Source organism: Macrobrachium rosenbergii, chromosome 58 (assembly GCF_040412425.1).
Source record: "Macrobrachium rosenbergii isolate ZJJX-2024 chromosome 58, ASM4041242v1, whole genome shotgun sequence".
Taxonomy (NCBI): domain Eukaryota; kingdom Metazoa; phylum Arthropoda; class Malacostraca; order Decapoda; family Palaemonidae; genus Macrobrachium; species Macrobrachium rosenbergii.
This window is the reverse complement of record NC_089798.1, coordinates 17,063,893-17,079,173: the sequence shown is the minus strand read 5'-3', so window position 1 is coordinate 17,079,173 and position 15,281 is coordinate 17,063,893. Positions and strand designations below refer to the sequence as shown.

At 44.1% G+C, this 15,281-nt stretch overlaps 1 pseudogene; it reads right to left on the bottom strand.

Annotated features, from left to right (window-relative positions):
• Positions 1-15,281, bottom strand: part of LOC136837153 (3'-5' RNA helicase YTHDC2-like) — a 1,085,270-nt pseudogene that overhangs the window by 813,212 nt on the left and 256,777 nt on the right.

The following is a 15,281-nucleotide window of genomic DNA, read 5'->3' as shown; positions in this document are numbered from 1 at the left end:
AAGGAAGGCCACAGAGTCCGCCGGACCTCAAGCCAGGGATAGGAAAAGGTTCAGGAGGTACAGAAAACCTCAGGCCCAAACTATGCTCCAAGCTGTACCGGTCTCTCAGATCGGTCAGCCTTCAACCTCTAAAGCTCAGCCTCAGCAACACTTTGTTCTGATGCAGCCGGCTCAGCAAACCCTTGCTTCGCCAAACTTCATGGCGTCCCCGGCTTTCAAAGCTTCGTTTGAAAGCCAGTGGCGTTTCGAGGTTTTAACAGAAATGCGAGGGGAAGCAGAGCCAGAGCCTCCTTCAGAGGTAGATCTGCATCACGTCCTCTCTCACGGGGAAGAGGAGGCCGAGGAAGTAGAGGAAGTAAGCCCTCTTCCGCTCAGTGAGTCTCCTCAGGTGGGCGGGAGGTTACATCTGTTTCGGGACCGTTGGACCTTCAGTCCGTGGGCCCACAGCATAGTTTCCAAGGGTCTGGGATGGAGCTGGAGCAGAGGGCCTCCTCCGCCAGTCAGATTCCATCAGTCTCCATCCAAAGCCCTCCTGGACTTTGTAAAAGACCTTCTTCAAAAGAGGGCAATAAAGAAAGTGAGACACCTGAAATTTCAGGGCAGACTGTTCAGTGTTCCAAGAAAGACTCTATTCAGCAAAGAGTAATCCTAGACTTGTCTCGTCTCAATTTATACATTCAATGTGACAAGTTTCGCATGCTTACAATCTCGCAGGTGCGGACCCTACTTCCCCATTGGGCCGTCACCACCTCTATAGATCTTTCACACGCTTATTACCACGTCCCAAATGCGAGAAACTTCTCTCCTTACCTGGGGTTCAGACTAGGGAAACAAGCATACTCGTTCAGAGTCATGCCATTAGGCTCAACATAGCCCCCAGAATTTTCACCAAACTGGCAGAAACAGTAGTCCAACAACTACGGTCCCAAGGGATCATGCTGGCCGCATACCTGGACGATTGGATAATTTGGGCATCCAACGCCAAGGAATGTCGGAAAGCAACATCCATAGTGATCAGCTTCCTGGAATCCTTAGGTTTTCAAATAAACAGGAAGAAATCCCGCCTAGTTCGGAGGCTCGATTTCAATGGTTAGGAATCAATGGGATCTGGACACACACAAACTGTCACTTCCACCAGCCAAAAGGAGGAAATAGCCAAAGCTACCAGGCAGTTCCTCAAAAACAAAGAGCCTCAGCCCCAAAAGAGTCTGAAGTTTGCTTCAGTAACAGATTTGCTGCTGAAAGCCAAACTGAAGGATATAAACAGGGTATGGCGGAGGCGAGCAAACAGCAGATACAGAGACAAGATGTCCCTAATTCCGCTGGTGTTGAGGAAGAGGCTTCACCATGGTCAACAGTCAAGAATTTGTCAAGGTCAGTGCCTCTCCAATTTCCCCCTCCATCATTGGTGATCCATACGGATGCTTCCCTGAGCGGGTGGGAGGATATTCCCAACACAAGAAAGTTCAAAGAACGTGGTCAACTATGTTCCGCCAGTTCCATATCAACATTCTAGAAGCAATGGCAGTATTTCTAACTCTAAAGAAACTACATCCAACCAGACAGATTCATATCAGACTGGTACTGGACAGTGCAGTAGTTGTGCATTGCATAAACAGAGGGGGCTCCAAGTCGAGCCGGATCAATCAGGTAATGATAGCAATTTTCTCCCTGGCAAGGAAACACCGTTGGCACCTGTCAGCTACCCATCTGGCAGGTGTCCGAATGTCATTGCAGATTCACTGTCCAGGACAACTCCGCTGGAGTCGGAATGGTCACTGGACAAAACATCATTCGAGTGGATTTGTCGTCAGGTACCAGGTCTCCAGGTGGACCTGTTTGCCACAGAAGAGCAACCACAAACTTCCGTGTTACGTGGCTCCCAATCTGGACCCTCTAGCTCACTCCACAGATGCGATGTCAATAGACTGGAACAGGTGGCAAAGGATCTATCTGTTTCCCCAATAAACCTATTGATGAAAGTTTTACACAAACTCAGATCATTCAAAGGTCAAGTAGCACTTGTGGCACCCAACTGGCCGAAGAGCAACTGGTTTCCTCTTCTTCTAGAGTTGAAACTCCGGCACATACAAATCCCCAGTCCAAAACTGACACAAATAGTACAAACTCAGACTGTGTCAGCTTCCTCAAGAATTCTGAATGCCCTAGCTTTATGGACTTCATGAAATTTGCAGCTCAGAAAGATGCTAACATTGATCCCTGTTAATACACTGTTCATAGAATCAGACAAAGGGAATCTACCCTCAGACAATATGACTCAGCAGTTAAAAAGTTAGCATTATTTCTGAGAGAATCTGAAGCTCAAGAAATGACCACAAACCTGGCAATCTCTTTCTTCAGGTCATTATTTGAGAAAGGACTGGCCTCTAGTACTATTACTACAGCAAAATCAGCCTTTAAAAAAATATTTTTACATGGCTTTAATATTAACCTTACAGACTCATATTTTTCATCAATTCCTAAAGCATGCGCTCGTCTTAGACCAGCAACCCGTCCCCACATGGTTTCCTGGTTCTTAAATGATGTGCTTAAATTAGCATCAGACACTGATAATGAACTGTGTTCATTCTCAAGTCTGTTAACCCTTTAACCCCAAAGCCCTATTTACAAAAACGTCTCCCATATGCTTCAGCGTTCGGTGAGTTAAGCGCTGTCGAAGCGGAAAAAAGTTTTTCAAAAAATCACAGCACACTTAGTTTTTAAGATTAAGAGTTCATTTTTGGCTCATTTTTTTGTCATTGCCTGAAGTTTAGTATGCAACCATCAGAAATGAAAAAATATCATTATCATATATAAATATTGGAATATATGACCCTGAAAAAAAAACCTTGTATATAATTGTATACAAATCGCTATAAAAAAGCAGTTAAAGCTAATGAGTTAATTTTTTTTAGTTGTATTGTACACTAAATTGCGATGATTTTGGTATATAACAAATTTTAAAACGATCAAAGCAACACAGAGAAAATATTATCACAAAATGATGCATGAATTAATGTAACAGCGTGGAGCGTAAAAAATGTTTTTCAAAAATTCACCATAAATTTAAATATTGTGCTAGAACTTCCCGTTTGTTGAAAAATGAAGCTAATTGATTGAATATTACTAGACTGTAAGTGTTTTAGCTTACAATTGCAGTTTTTGACCATTTCATTCAAGTTAAAGTTGACCAAAGTCGAATTTTTTCTATTTATGTGATTTATAAAATATTTCAAAACTGATAAAGCTACAACCATGGGTTATTTTTATTGCCAAGCTTTATTCTATCATTGGGTTTGCACACATTTTCATATATAGAACTTTATGTAACGACTAATATAAAGCGGTTGCAAATATTATGACAAGGTGAGATTAAAAGAATTTCTGAGATGTTTTTAAGTTACCAGCATGACGTAAGGAAAATGTTTTTCAAAAATTCACCATAAATCGAAATATTGTGCTAGAGACTTCCAATTTGGTTGCAAAATGAAGTTAAATGATTGAATATTACTAGAATGTAAGAGTTTTAGCTTACAATTGTGTTTTTACCATTTCCATCACGACTCAGTTAAAGTTGACGAAGGTTGAAATTTTAGCATTATCGTGATTTATGTGAAAATATTTCAAAACTGATAAAGCTACAACCATGAAAATCTATTTTCTGTTGTATTCTACATGAAATTGTGCACATTTTCATATATAAAAGTTTATGTAACGACTAATGTAAAACGATGCAAACATTCACGACAACATAATGAAAGAATTTCTGAGATGTTGGCCAGTTACAGCATGAGCGTGGAAAAAATTTTTTCAAAATTCACCATAAATCGAAATATTGTGCTAGAGACTTCCAGTTTGTTGCAAAAATGAAGGTACATGATTGAATATTACTAGAATGTAATAGTTTTAGCTTATAATTGCGTTTTTACCATTTGGTCAGTTAAAGTTGACCTAGAAGGTTGAAATTTTTCACCTGATTATCACAGATTTTATGAAAATATTTCAAAACTGATAAAGCTACAACCATGAATTATTTTCTGTTGTATTCTACATGAAATTGCGCACATTTCCATATATAAAACTTTTATGTAACGAAAAATATAAAACTGCTAAATTGCAAACATTACGACAATGACTCCCCCTGAATTTCTGGCGTGGGCGTAAGGAAAAGTTTTTCAAAAATTCACCATAAATCAAAATATTGTGCTAGAGATTCTTTGGTTTCCAAAATGAAGGAAAATGATTGTGATTACTAGATCAAATAAAAATTTTAGCTTAAAAACAAGCATTTTTACCATTTACATTCAAAAAAAAGTTGACCAAAGTTGAAATTTTTGCAGTTATGAAGTGGTTTATATGAAAATCTTTCAAATTGATAAAGCCTTTAACCATGTGGTTGTATTTTGCTGTATTGTGCATGAAATTGCACACATTTTCATATATAAAACTTTCTGCATGTGACCAGAATGGGCTAACATAGAACAACTATTACGACAAAATATGTGGAAAGAATTTATGAAATTTTCATTGCTCAAGCCATCCGTCGCGTAAAAAAGTTTTTCAAAAATTCACCATAAATCGAAATATTGTGCTAGAGACTTTAATTTGTTTGCAAAATGAAGGTACATGATTGAATATTACTAGATGATGTTGAGTTTTCCATTACAACTGCGTTTTTCGACCATTTGCGGTCGAGTCAAAGGTTGACCAAAAGCAAAGTTGAAATTTTTAATCTAGCTCTCATCAAATGCGTCCGCCTGGCACAACAGACAATTTTATCGGCGTTGATGATTCAATAGGCGTTTAAGGGTTAAGGAAAACGTTATTTTTAATTAGCCTAGCCTCCAGGTGCCAGAATTTCTGAACTGTCTGCTCTCTCTAGAGTCCGAACCATGTTGATTTCCTCCCGTCAGGAGAAGTTCTGTTGTCTCCCAATCTCAAGTTTTTGGCTAGAATCTCTCTCCACAAAATGATGGTCCCCTTGGAAGGTTATCCCCTTTCCTCAGGATCTGTCCTTATGCCCAGTTAACACTTTACAGGCTTATTTAAATGAACTTCTAATATAATGTCTGGCCCTCTTTTTTTTAGAAAATGGAGAACCATTTCTTTAAAGGCCATCAGGCAACATATACTATATTTCATAAAGCAAGCAAACCCCGTTCACCTACTAAATACATGATATTCGACCCAGGTGGCCACCTCCACTAATTATTTCCATAATAAACTAAATTTGATGATCTTAAAAATATTCGGGCTGGAAATCACCAACAGTGTTCAAACGACTACCTTAAATCTCTAGAGGCTCTTAAATTTTCCACAGTGGCTGCAATAATATTGTTCCTCCTGCCTAGAATAACTTTTCTAACCTTAGTTTATCCTGTCACTTTATTCATGTTCTCGCCTGCCTGCCTCGTTTTTTTACTTTTGCCATGCCTTCTATCTTTAGGTCAGGCCTGCTTCAGACATCCGGTCAATTCATCGACGACAATTAACTTCTATTGGTCGGAGTCGAAGGCCAGCCCAATTAAATCGTCAACCAATTCGTCGTTGACCAATTAGTCCCCAAGTCAATGGTTGTTGGCCAAATAGTCAAGTTCAATGATTTATTTTCACGTTCTCATTCTGACCTTCATTAGCTACTAAAATTGTCTAACGACAATTTTGGTTCAAATATTTTTAGAAACTTTGCTCAGAATATTGTATCTTTTTTAGGAAAGGAGATAGTTACAATATAAATACAATAAAAAATGTAGAAATAAAAAATGTGGAAATAATGTTTTATTTTCATTTAAATTTATAGTCAAAACATTATGATACTATAAAATGAAAAAATAAAAAAACAATAAAATTCTAAAAAAAAATTAGTTAAGCATTTAATTTCTAAAATTTAAGATTATGTGCGATTGCTTTCAAAAGAGGTAATTTTTCGTTTGGGATCATATTTCTCCATGACATTTTTTTATACACCTTCATGTCTGTATTTTTCTTTTGCCTTAGATCATCTCCTTGAATAAATTTCTGTAGTTTGGCACTAGCAAACCTTTCCTCACTTTAAAAACATCTATGAGCTTCCAAATATTTGGATGACTCATATTCAGTGTGTCTTTTAGTGCACTGTGGTAAGCTTCTAAACTATTTGTAGTTCTAGCAATCCCCGACATGCATCTATCCCAAACATTCCAAATAGTTAATGGATATGGTGGTTCAAGGCGTCGCCTCCTTTCTCCTCTTCCTCTAAGGGGTCCTATGTAATTATTCTCAAAATAGGAAACTACCGATTGTGGAATATCATCATCATCATCTACAAGTTCCTCGTAGCCATCGACAACATCATCTACCGGCAAGAAGGCAAGGGCAACAAAACAGCGCATTTAAGACTAAAACTGTCATCTTGGTGATATCTGCTTTTCATTCCTTCTTGAAAGATATGCTCATACATTTTGCCTAAATGAAACAAGCAGCATGATAAATTTGGCGCGAGGAAACGATTCAAGAAATCCATTATGGGCTGCTTTTTCAAAATCCATAGTCATGCAATCTGGGCCTTAGTCCTGCAGCAATTCACTTATTTTGGCAAAAAGTCTATTATATGTGCTTTGGCTTTTGTTTGATAGCAATGCGAACAATGATATGTGGTACACTTAAAGTATCGATCTGTCGTGAACTAAATATAACTGAAAAAATATACTAGAACAGCATTTAAATGTTCCGTCTGCCGCCCAATTCTTGTACACTTTTAAATGTCTCAGCGCTTCATCACTTGCAAATATCAGAATTCTGCTTGAATCTTCGATTCCACTATCATACTGTAAAAAAAATTTCATTAGTGTCTAAGCGAGAATATTCACTTGGAATGGAATGGAGAACCAACATTTGTTTGTGGGGTTGCGGGATAATTAACATCTGCTTGCCTCCAACGTCTGATATACTTACGAGTTGTTCCAACCGAGGAATTTGTGATAAAGCACATTCATTTAACTTTTCAACTTCACCAGCAATTATTGAGCGAGTGCGTCGAGATGAAACTGATTTTCATTAATATTTGAGACCACAGTCCTTGCATTTACCTCTGCGGCAGTTGAAGCGTGATTGTGGATACCAACCTTCTTAATCTCTGTATAGTTTTCATCAGTATGAAGTCTCGCCTTGCATGCACGATTTTTCACACCTCAGTAGATCTTCAGTCTATCAGCACTTTCCTTATTCTTAGTATATATATAATTCTCTTGATCCACCACTTTGTTTTCCTTTCTCAGACGTTAAAATCTTGCAGGTAGCCATGTTATTGGATGGGTGTATTCTTTAGAAATAACTCGATCTAAGTAAAAAACCTTTTGTTTTCAACTGTCCAAAACAGGAAAATAATAAGAAAAAAACAAACAACCTAGTGTCTTCATTGGAGACAAAATGCCCAACGAGGAGTTAACTTGGGGACAAATTGTTCAAGCGAATTGAATTGGCGACAATTGGCTGGCAACCTAATTGGCGGGGGCAATTGACCGGCTGACGAATTGGCCGGGGGCGAATTGACCTAGCGCCCTGCTTCACAGCCTGACTCCTGACCGTTTTGCATATTTTGTTGTTCCCCTTTTTGTTAGCCTTCCCCTTTTTGTTAGCCTTAAGTGTCTTGGTGTAACTAATTTTGTCTGTGTGCCCTATATTGTTAATCATGTTTTATTATTACTGCTTTGGGTTATTAAAACACAGTAATTTTCTTATAGTTTTATTTAGCTCTATTAAGGTAATTCTTAGAGGGCTCCACCAAGCTTTTGTATGGCTGATTCTCTGTTATAATTTCACCTGGTGACACAGGTCGAGCCCAGAAAAGGGATTTTGACAAAGGAAAAATCTATTTCTGAGGGAAGACCTGTGTCAACTTACATGACCATCCCCTGTATTTCCTTTCCCCCTCAGTGGCATACCAAGCTTGGAGGTGCTAACTGGGATGTTTACAAGATGGCGGCTGAGGTGGTGGTTGGCTGGGAGAAGAAGGTGAGGTATGTAACGGCTCCTCACTTTTCGGGTTTTGAGATTAGAGAGCTCTATAGGGCGGAGGCCTGTGGCAGTGACACCACTCAACCTTTGTGTATACCGACACCATATATAAATGGCGTTCGATCCGGGGTCGTAACCCTGGCATTGTGTTTAGCTTTTTCTCTGGTATATTTAGCAATACTTATACCTAGAAATATGTGCTAAAAGGATATTTCACCGGGTGACACAGGTCTTCCCCCAGAAATAGATTTTTCCTTTGTCAAAATCCCTTATTCGATTCAGTGCCTTTATCTATTTTTGTTTGGCATTTCTATTAGCCTTCCAAACTCTGAAGGTGATAAACTTCCAAACATAATGCATAAAGAAAACCCCCTGTATTTGCGGGGGATACGTATAACCCGCCCCCCCCTTGAATAGTTAAAATCCGCGAATACTTAAAACTCCTCTTAAAACACTTAGAACTGCCTATTTTGATAGTTCAAACACAAAAAAACCATCTAAAAATACTTAGAAAACCCCTCTAAAAATGCTTATACCTGAGTATTTTACTAGTTTTATCCCAAAAAGTGCATTTAGTCATGAAAATATGAGAATACAGTAATTAGTAAATATTTCTCAGTGAAAAATACAGCGAATGGGAGAATTTTCCACGAATAATGTGTGTATATGTTCTCCAATGTTTCACAGAGAAATCCACAAATCGGCGAGTCCACGAATTATGAGAATGCGAATAAGGGGGGTTTACTGTATTGTTACCTACAGCATCAAAATCAAATCCCACCATTTTCTAAGAAAGTAAAAGGTTGGTGCACGTGAAATTCCATAATCAGTTACTTTATTTCATCCACAGGAACCGTGAAGCATCTTTCTTGGCTTTTCTTGTCATCTGATATTTCTGAGCTACTTCTATTATTCCTGAGTCAAATGTCATTGTTCTCATATTCTTGCTGTGATGTGAATGAATCAGGAAAGAAAAAATATCAGCACCTGTGGCAATTTACCAAACTCTTCTCTGTGATCAACAGCAGTTTTATGCAAACAAAACTATTTGCACCATTTATTGGTGGGATTGAGATGTAATTAATTCCCTTCTCTTAAGTCGTAATAAGGTAAACAGAATTACCACCAAGAACACACAATTTCAGGTTGATTATATGCTGCTGATAATTTTGCTAACTTATTTCATGATGGCACAGTTTTGTGTACATAGTAATGGCCAAGGATAGTTGGAAGTTTAAAAGGAGTGCCTGCTGGCTGGTTGGCAGAATGGTGCATATGAACCTTTGCACTTTCATTCCTCATTGATGAACATCATCTGCTAATGTAGTTTGAAAATTGGCTGCAAGCTCAGTGGGGTTAGGAAAAAGAACTTCCAAATTGAGTGACAAGTTTGTAATAAAAAAAAAAAAACCTAGCCTTGCATTACAAAAACTCAGTTCACTTTCTTTACAAATGCATTACTTGTATCTGTGCCTGAAGGCTTGAACTCCTGAAGAAAATTCTTATGAATTGCATACTGGAACAAAGGGTCTCATTGAGAACTAATGGGTTTGAGATTGCAAAAAACCTGATGCTTTTAAAGATTGGGAGCTATATGTAGAGTCCTACACACTATGCATGCTGTAAAATAAGATGGTCTGCAACTGAATGTCATAGAGATATGGTAACTAAGAGGTAAACAGGTGAATATACTCATTCAGCACAGCAGATGCTAGGCTTAATAGTTCCCATTCAAAGTCTTAAAAACATGCCATCAAAGATAATATGGTCAAACAAAGGCATCAGCACCTGTCTGTGAGTCCTGTTCAAGAGTGTACCATGTCCTCTAGGTGACTCAACTCCACTCCAAGGAAGTCACTAAGAATGATGTTTCTCATGGCTGTCAGTGGAGAGGACACCTGGCTCTATCTAAGAAACAGGAAGAAAGAGGGGTAGATAAACTTTGCACTTTGCCAATTGCTAACATTTGCAATCTAAGATTGGAGGTGGAAGGGAAACAAGAACTGGTAGAGCCTAAAGGGAAGACCTGTAGAAAGAAGGGCTGCTGAAGCAAGAGTCTTTACAAAAATCTCTTGCTACTAAAGGGTCTATCAACATGCCCGGAGAGCCAGGAAGGCTGCCTTGAGTTCCAGGATGTTGATGTGAAGGTGCTTGTCGTCTCGGTGCCACACTCCCAAAATCAGCAACTCCTCCAGATGTGTGCCCCTCCCGCGGTCAATGTGTCTGAGAGCAGCAGCATATCCGGAGGGGGAGTATGCAGGGATACTCCTATCAAGAGATTCCTATCGTCCATCCACCAGCCAAGGTCCTCTCTCTCACCTCCTCAGAAAGCGGGATGAGAAAGGACTGGGGGGTCTTAGGACTGGGACCAATACTCCTTTAGCCTCCATTGTAGAGACTGCAGGTGAAGACGTCCATGAGGTACCAGCTTCTTCAGTGATGACAGGTGACCGTTGACGACTTGCCATTGCCGGGCTGGTTGCTCCTGTCGTGACAGGAACAGCTGTGCTGCCTGCCTAAACCTGCTGATACGAGAGTCCGAGGGAAACTTTCGCTGCCACTGAGTCTACCAGCATGCCCAGGTACTTTATCCTCTGCTTGGGGGTGAGATCTGACTTCTCGAGGTTCACCAAGATCCCAAGATCATGGCATAACTCAAGGAGTCGATCCCTGTCCTATAGCAACTGCGAGCGGGAGCTCGCCAGGACGAGCCAGTCGTCGAGATACTTCAATAGACATATCCTGTGCAAGTGGACCCAAGCTGACATGAGAGAGAAGACTCTCGTGAATACCTGGGGAGCGGTCAAGAGCCCAAAGCAGAGTGTCTTGAATTGGAAGACCGTCCCCCTGAGGATAAAGCAGAGGTACTTGCAAGAGGACGGATGAATAGGTATTTGAAAATATGCATCCTTCAAGTCCACCACAAGCATGAAGTCGTTCTCCCTGATGGAAGCAAGCACGGATCGCGCTGTTTCCATCGTGAAGTGAGTCTGGCAAACGAATCGGTTCAGGGGAGAGAGGTCTATGACTGGTCTCCATCCCCCTGTGGCTTTCTCTTCAAGAAAGACACAGCTGTAAAAGCACCCTTGCTCAGCTTGGCTTGCACTTCTTACTGTAGTGCAGAGTCCTTCGGAGTTCCTTGGATGTATGTGTGGAGATGGACCGGAGAATAGGTGAGGGGAGGCCGAGACTCAAGGGTAGGAGATATCCCTCCCGAAGGACATCCACTATCCAGGTCTAGGCTCCGTGTCGTTGCCATGTCGCCCAATGGCTCAACGGGCAGCGCCCACCTTCGGCAGCATTTGGGGGGAACGCTGCCTCTAGCGTTTCCCCTTCTTCTTCTTCCCCTTGCCCCCTTTTCCGGACTGGAAAGCAGGCTGAAAGAGCCAGGAAGACCTGCTCTTTCTAGAGCAAGAAGGCTGGGTGTTTCCACGTGACCCCTTCGAAGACTGGGACTTCTTAGGGGCCGAGGAAGTGCTAACCTGACCCGAGGGCCTGGCCGCAGTGGAACGTGAAGACCTGTAGGTCTTGGCCACTGCCTGGTGGACAAGCCGGTCGCTGTCATCAGCCCGGTGCTTATCCACCACAGCGTCCACCAACTCTCTAGGGAGGAGAGAGAGGCAGAACCCAGCAACGGTCCATTCCGCAGGGTCACTGCCGACTCGGGTCCCACAGACCTGGAGAAGCGAGAGAGAACGGCGTCCCTTCGCTTCAAGACCAGGTTAGCCCACAGGTTTAACGTTTGGTGGGCAAGGTAGGAGATGGCCCTACCTCCAGACTGGCATAGTCTCCCAAAGGTGGAGTCCTCCCCGGGTACGATAGCGCCCGAGGAAGCAGCCACCTTGGATACTGTGAAGGACCACAGATCGAGCCAGGAGACTGCCTGGAAGGCCGCCATGGCGGTAGCTTCCAGGGTTGCGGCTTCTTGCTGAAAGAGGGAGATGCTCTCTGCAGTAAGTTGCTGCAACGGAAGACCCGGATCCAGACAAACCAGGTCTGGGTCAACCTGTTTAGGCGGAAATGCCCTCTCTGACGGAGCATAGAAGTGCTTCTGGCGAGGCAGAGGAGGGGGAAGAAGCTTGTCTGAGCAGTTCAATCTGAGGGAATTGTCTTGCCCAGACACAAGACCATTCACTTGATCGAGGACCCCCTCAGCAAGCGTGGACCACGGCAACCCCACCGAAGCCTTGGGTTCCTTCTTGGGTCCCCAGTAGGATTCGAGGCATGATGGACGATTCACAGACGAGGCCATGGTCCCTTCCCCGAGGTCATTGTGCTGACGAATCAGCGCAATAACCTCAGCAAACGTCCTCTATATCTCTGGAGTGTCCGCATCCTGGGGGAGAGGACCCTCGAGTCCTTCCAGGGTGCGGTCCTCCTGATCTACTCTCCCTGCAGGAGGGAGAACCTCGGCAGACCCCCGTGATCTGCACCACGCGGGCATAAGACAAACCGAGGACCGAGCCAGGCATGTACGCCCCCGAGGTAGAACTCTGGGGAGACAACTCGCCACAGTGCCTTCTGTCTGACTTGTGCCCCCCAGGAGGTAAGGGGGCAGCCCAGGAGGTAGAGGGGCAGGCTGACAGAACCAACAGGGACAGTGGGCCGGGAACGATCACCAACCCGCAGTGGTGACAGCAGCCCAGGTTGAGGAGAGCACTTTCGCCTGGGCGAAGCAGTCTCCTGAGGAAGCGGAGCGGCTCGTGTGAGTCGAGCCGCGTGCTCGCCTCCCCCGAGCCAGGCTGGCCGTGCAGAAGTGGCCAGGGACTGGGAGGAGTCGAGCGTACGGCTGGCTGGAGCGAACTTGCGCTGTCTTCTAGATGCACCCCAGTCTTCTTCGAGGCCGTAACCTCTTGGGAAGACTGAGCAGGGGACCTCTTCTCTGCTTCTCCAGGTGTCTGGACTCGAGGGACCGGTGCACCTTCCTGGGAACCTGGCTTGGCACTCACAGAAGTACCAGCAGGAAGAGTCAGGCACCTGCATGCCCGGACTCTTTCACTGGCCACACCCGAGTCTGTACGGAGAGAGGTTTCTCCCGTACCAGACTGGGATACCCGGGTCTCCTTGGAAACCTGGGTACTCAGAGCGACTCAGGAGTGAGCGTCCGACATGTACCTGCTGGCCTTAGAAGTAGGTTTCTTTGGTGCAGCAGGGGGAGTGCGGACCGTGGTCTGCATACCCTTGGCCCCCAATGCGACTGACCCGGGAGCTAGAGCAGCAGTTCCTTGATATGTGGATCGGGAAGAGCCAGCAAGAGAGATCCCACTGCCTTCCCTGTGGAAGGAGGCAGTCCCTTAGAGGTCTTGGTGCAAGACCTCTTGTTGGGGGGGAGAGGTAGGCTTCTTCTTCTTTGGCTGGGTAGCCTCAGAAGGAGAAGAAGAAGAAGAGGCAGCAAACGAAGACGAAGATGACGACACCTTCCGTGATCTCTTCTTTGACTTCTTCTTTGGCATCTTCCTCAGGGTCGAGGTCAGATCCCCAAACCATGCAGGAGCAGCCGAAGACTCAGGAGCAACCAGGGGGGCCACAGCAGCAAGGGCAACCCGGGCAGCGTAGATGGTGCTCGGGCCAGCAGTTGCCGGGGCAGAAACATTAGCGCGGCAGCCAGGAATGTTCAGTAGAGGAACCAGGGTTGAAGGCACAGGAGGTGCGTGAGCAGCCAGGCCGGGCCAAGCCAGGGTCGAAGGCATGGGTGGCGTGTTAGCAGCCAGGCTGGGCCAAGGGACTGGGAAGCAAGGAACCGGGACCATTCCATGAATGAACGAGCCAGGGTCAGCAACTGGAGCAGGCATAGATACGTATGGTACCGACGACGTCACCATATATGAAGGGCCAGGTCGAGATAGTGGGGCCAGGAACCCAGGGGGCAGTGGTACAAGATGGTGAGTGGCAGGGGCAGCTGAGACCTGGGTGTCAAGATGTGAAGCCACCAACACAGGTAGCTTCCCAAATACTGACATGGTGACAGTCGTGCTGGTGGAAGCAGTAGCCAAGTTGGTTGTCACTGGAGCGCCAGACAAGTAGGATACCAGGCCCTCCAGTAACAGAACACCAGGTAGACCCAGGTGTAGCCAGGCAGAAGATAAGTCCGATACCTGGTCCATGGAAGGCGCTTCCACCCCCAAACCTGAGGATACAGTCGGGTCAAAATGGGCAGCCTCCACTTGCTCTGGGGGAAAAAATTCGCCCCATAGCGAGGGGAAGCACCCGAGAGGATGTCCTGAGCAACCGCCCTTCCACACCCGATGAAACGAATGAAGAAGGGGAGGGGAAGTCCTCATCCGAGGGAGAGGGAGCAAGCAAGGGAAGTTTGTCCGGAGGGAGGAACGATCCAGACGGATTAGCCACCACTGGAGTCGTCGGGGCCTTGTTACCCTCGGACGATTCCTTGGCGGGCTTCTGATGGTAGCGTCTCCTCCCTTCGAACCTCTTCCATTGCTCGGGAGACCAGGCACAACACTCACTACAGGGAGCGTCGCGTGAACACACACGTCCCCTGCAAGTTGGGCAGAGGGCACATGGGGCTGTATCGATGCTAGATCGAAAAGTATTACATCTTTTGCCTCCCACCCCAGGACACACACGCTGGGGATAGGGGGGGTTTAGAAGGCTTATCAACATTCATTATCAAGCAAATGCATGGAAAAATCCCACCGGAAAATTTGAAGAGCAGTCAGGCAGAGAGTGAAGAACGTCTGCATTCCACGAAGGCCAAAAGCAAACTGGAATGCTTACATCCGGGGTGGTGGTACTCCCCCTCCCGAATGGTAGTTAACTGCCTAATCACCTTGTTCGAAAGTTCAACTGCCGTTTCCAGCCTACGCTGAAAGTAATTCCTAATGTAAAGGACCGGGAGTTTGCATATCGTGTCGGAACAAATAACTATTCAGTGTGTAGAAATTGCAGAATGAACGAATAATGCTGAAGTTATTGCAGGGATGCCTCTCCACTCTCTACACTACAGTAAACCCCCGTATTCACAATCTCATGATTCACAGATTCACCTATTCACAGATTTCTCTATGGAACATATATACACATTCACTCAAAATTCACCCATTCGCAGTATTTTTCACCAAGAAATATTCACTAATTACTGTATTTTCATATCATTTTCATGACTAAATGCACTTTTTGTGATAAAACTATTAGAATACTCAAGTACCCAGGTAGTGCTCGAGTTAAGATAATTCGCCTTACGATAATACGATTTTGCAATGGGGTAAGCAACTAATACTGATACAACAATATTTATAAAATATTTTTAAATTTCACGCGGGCACAGG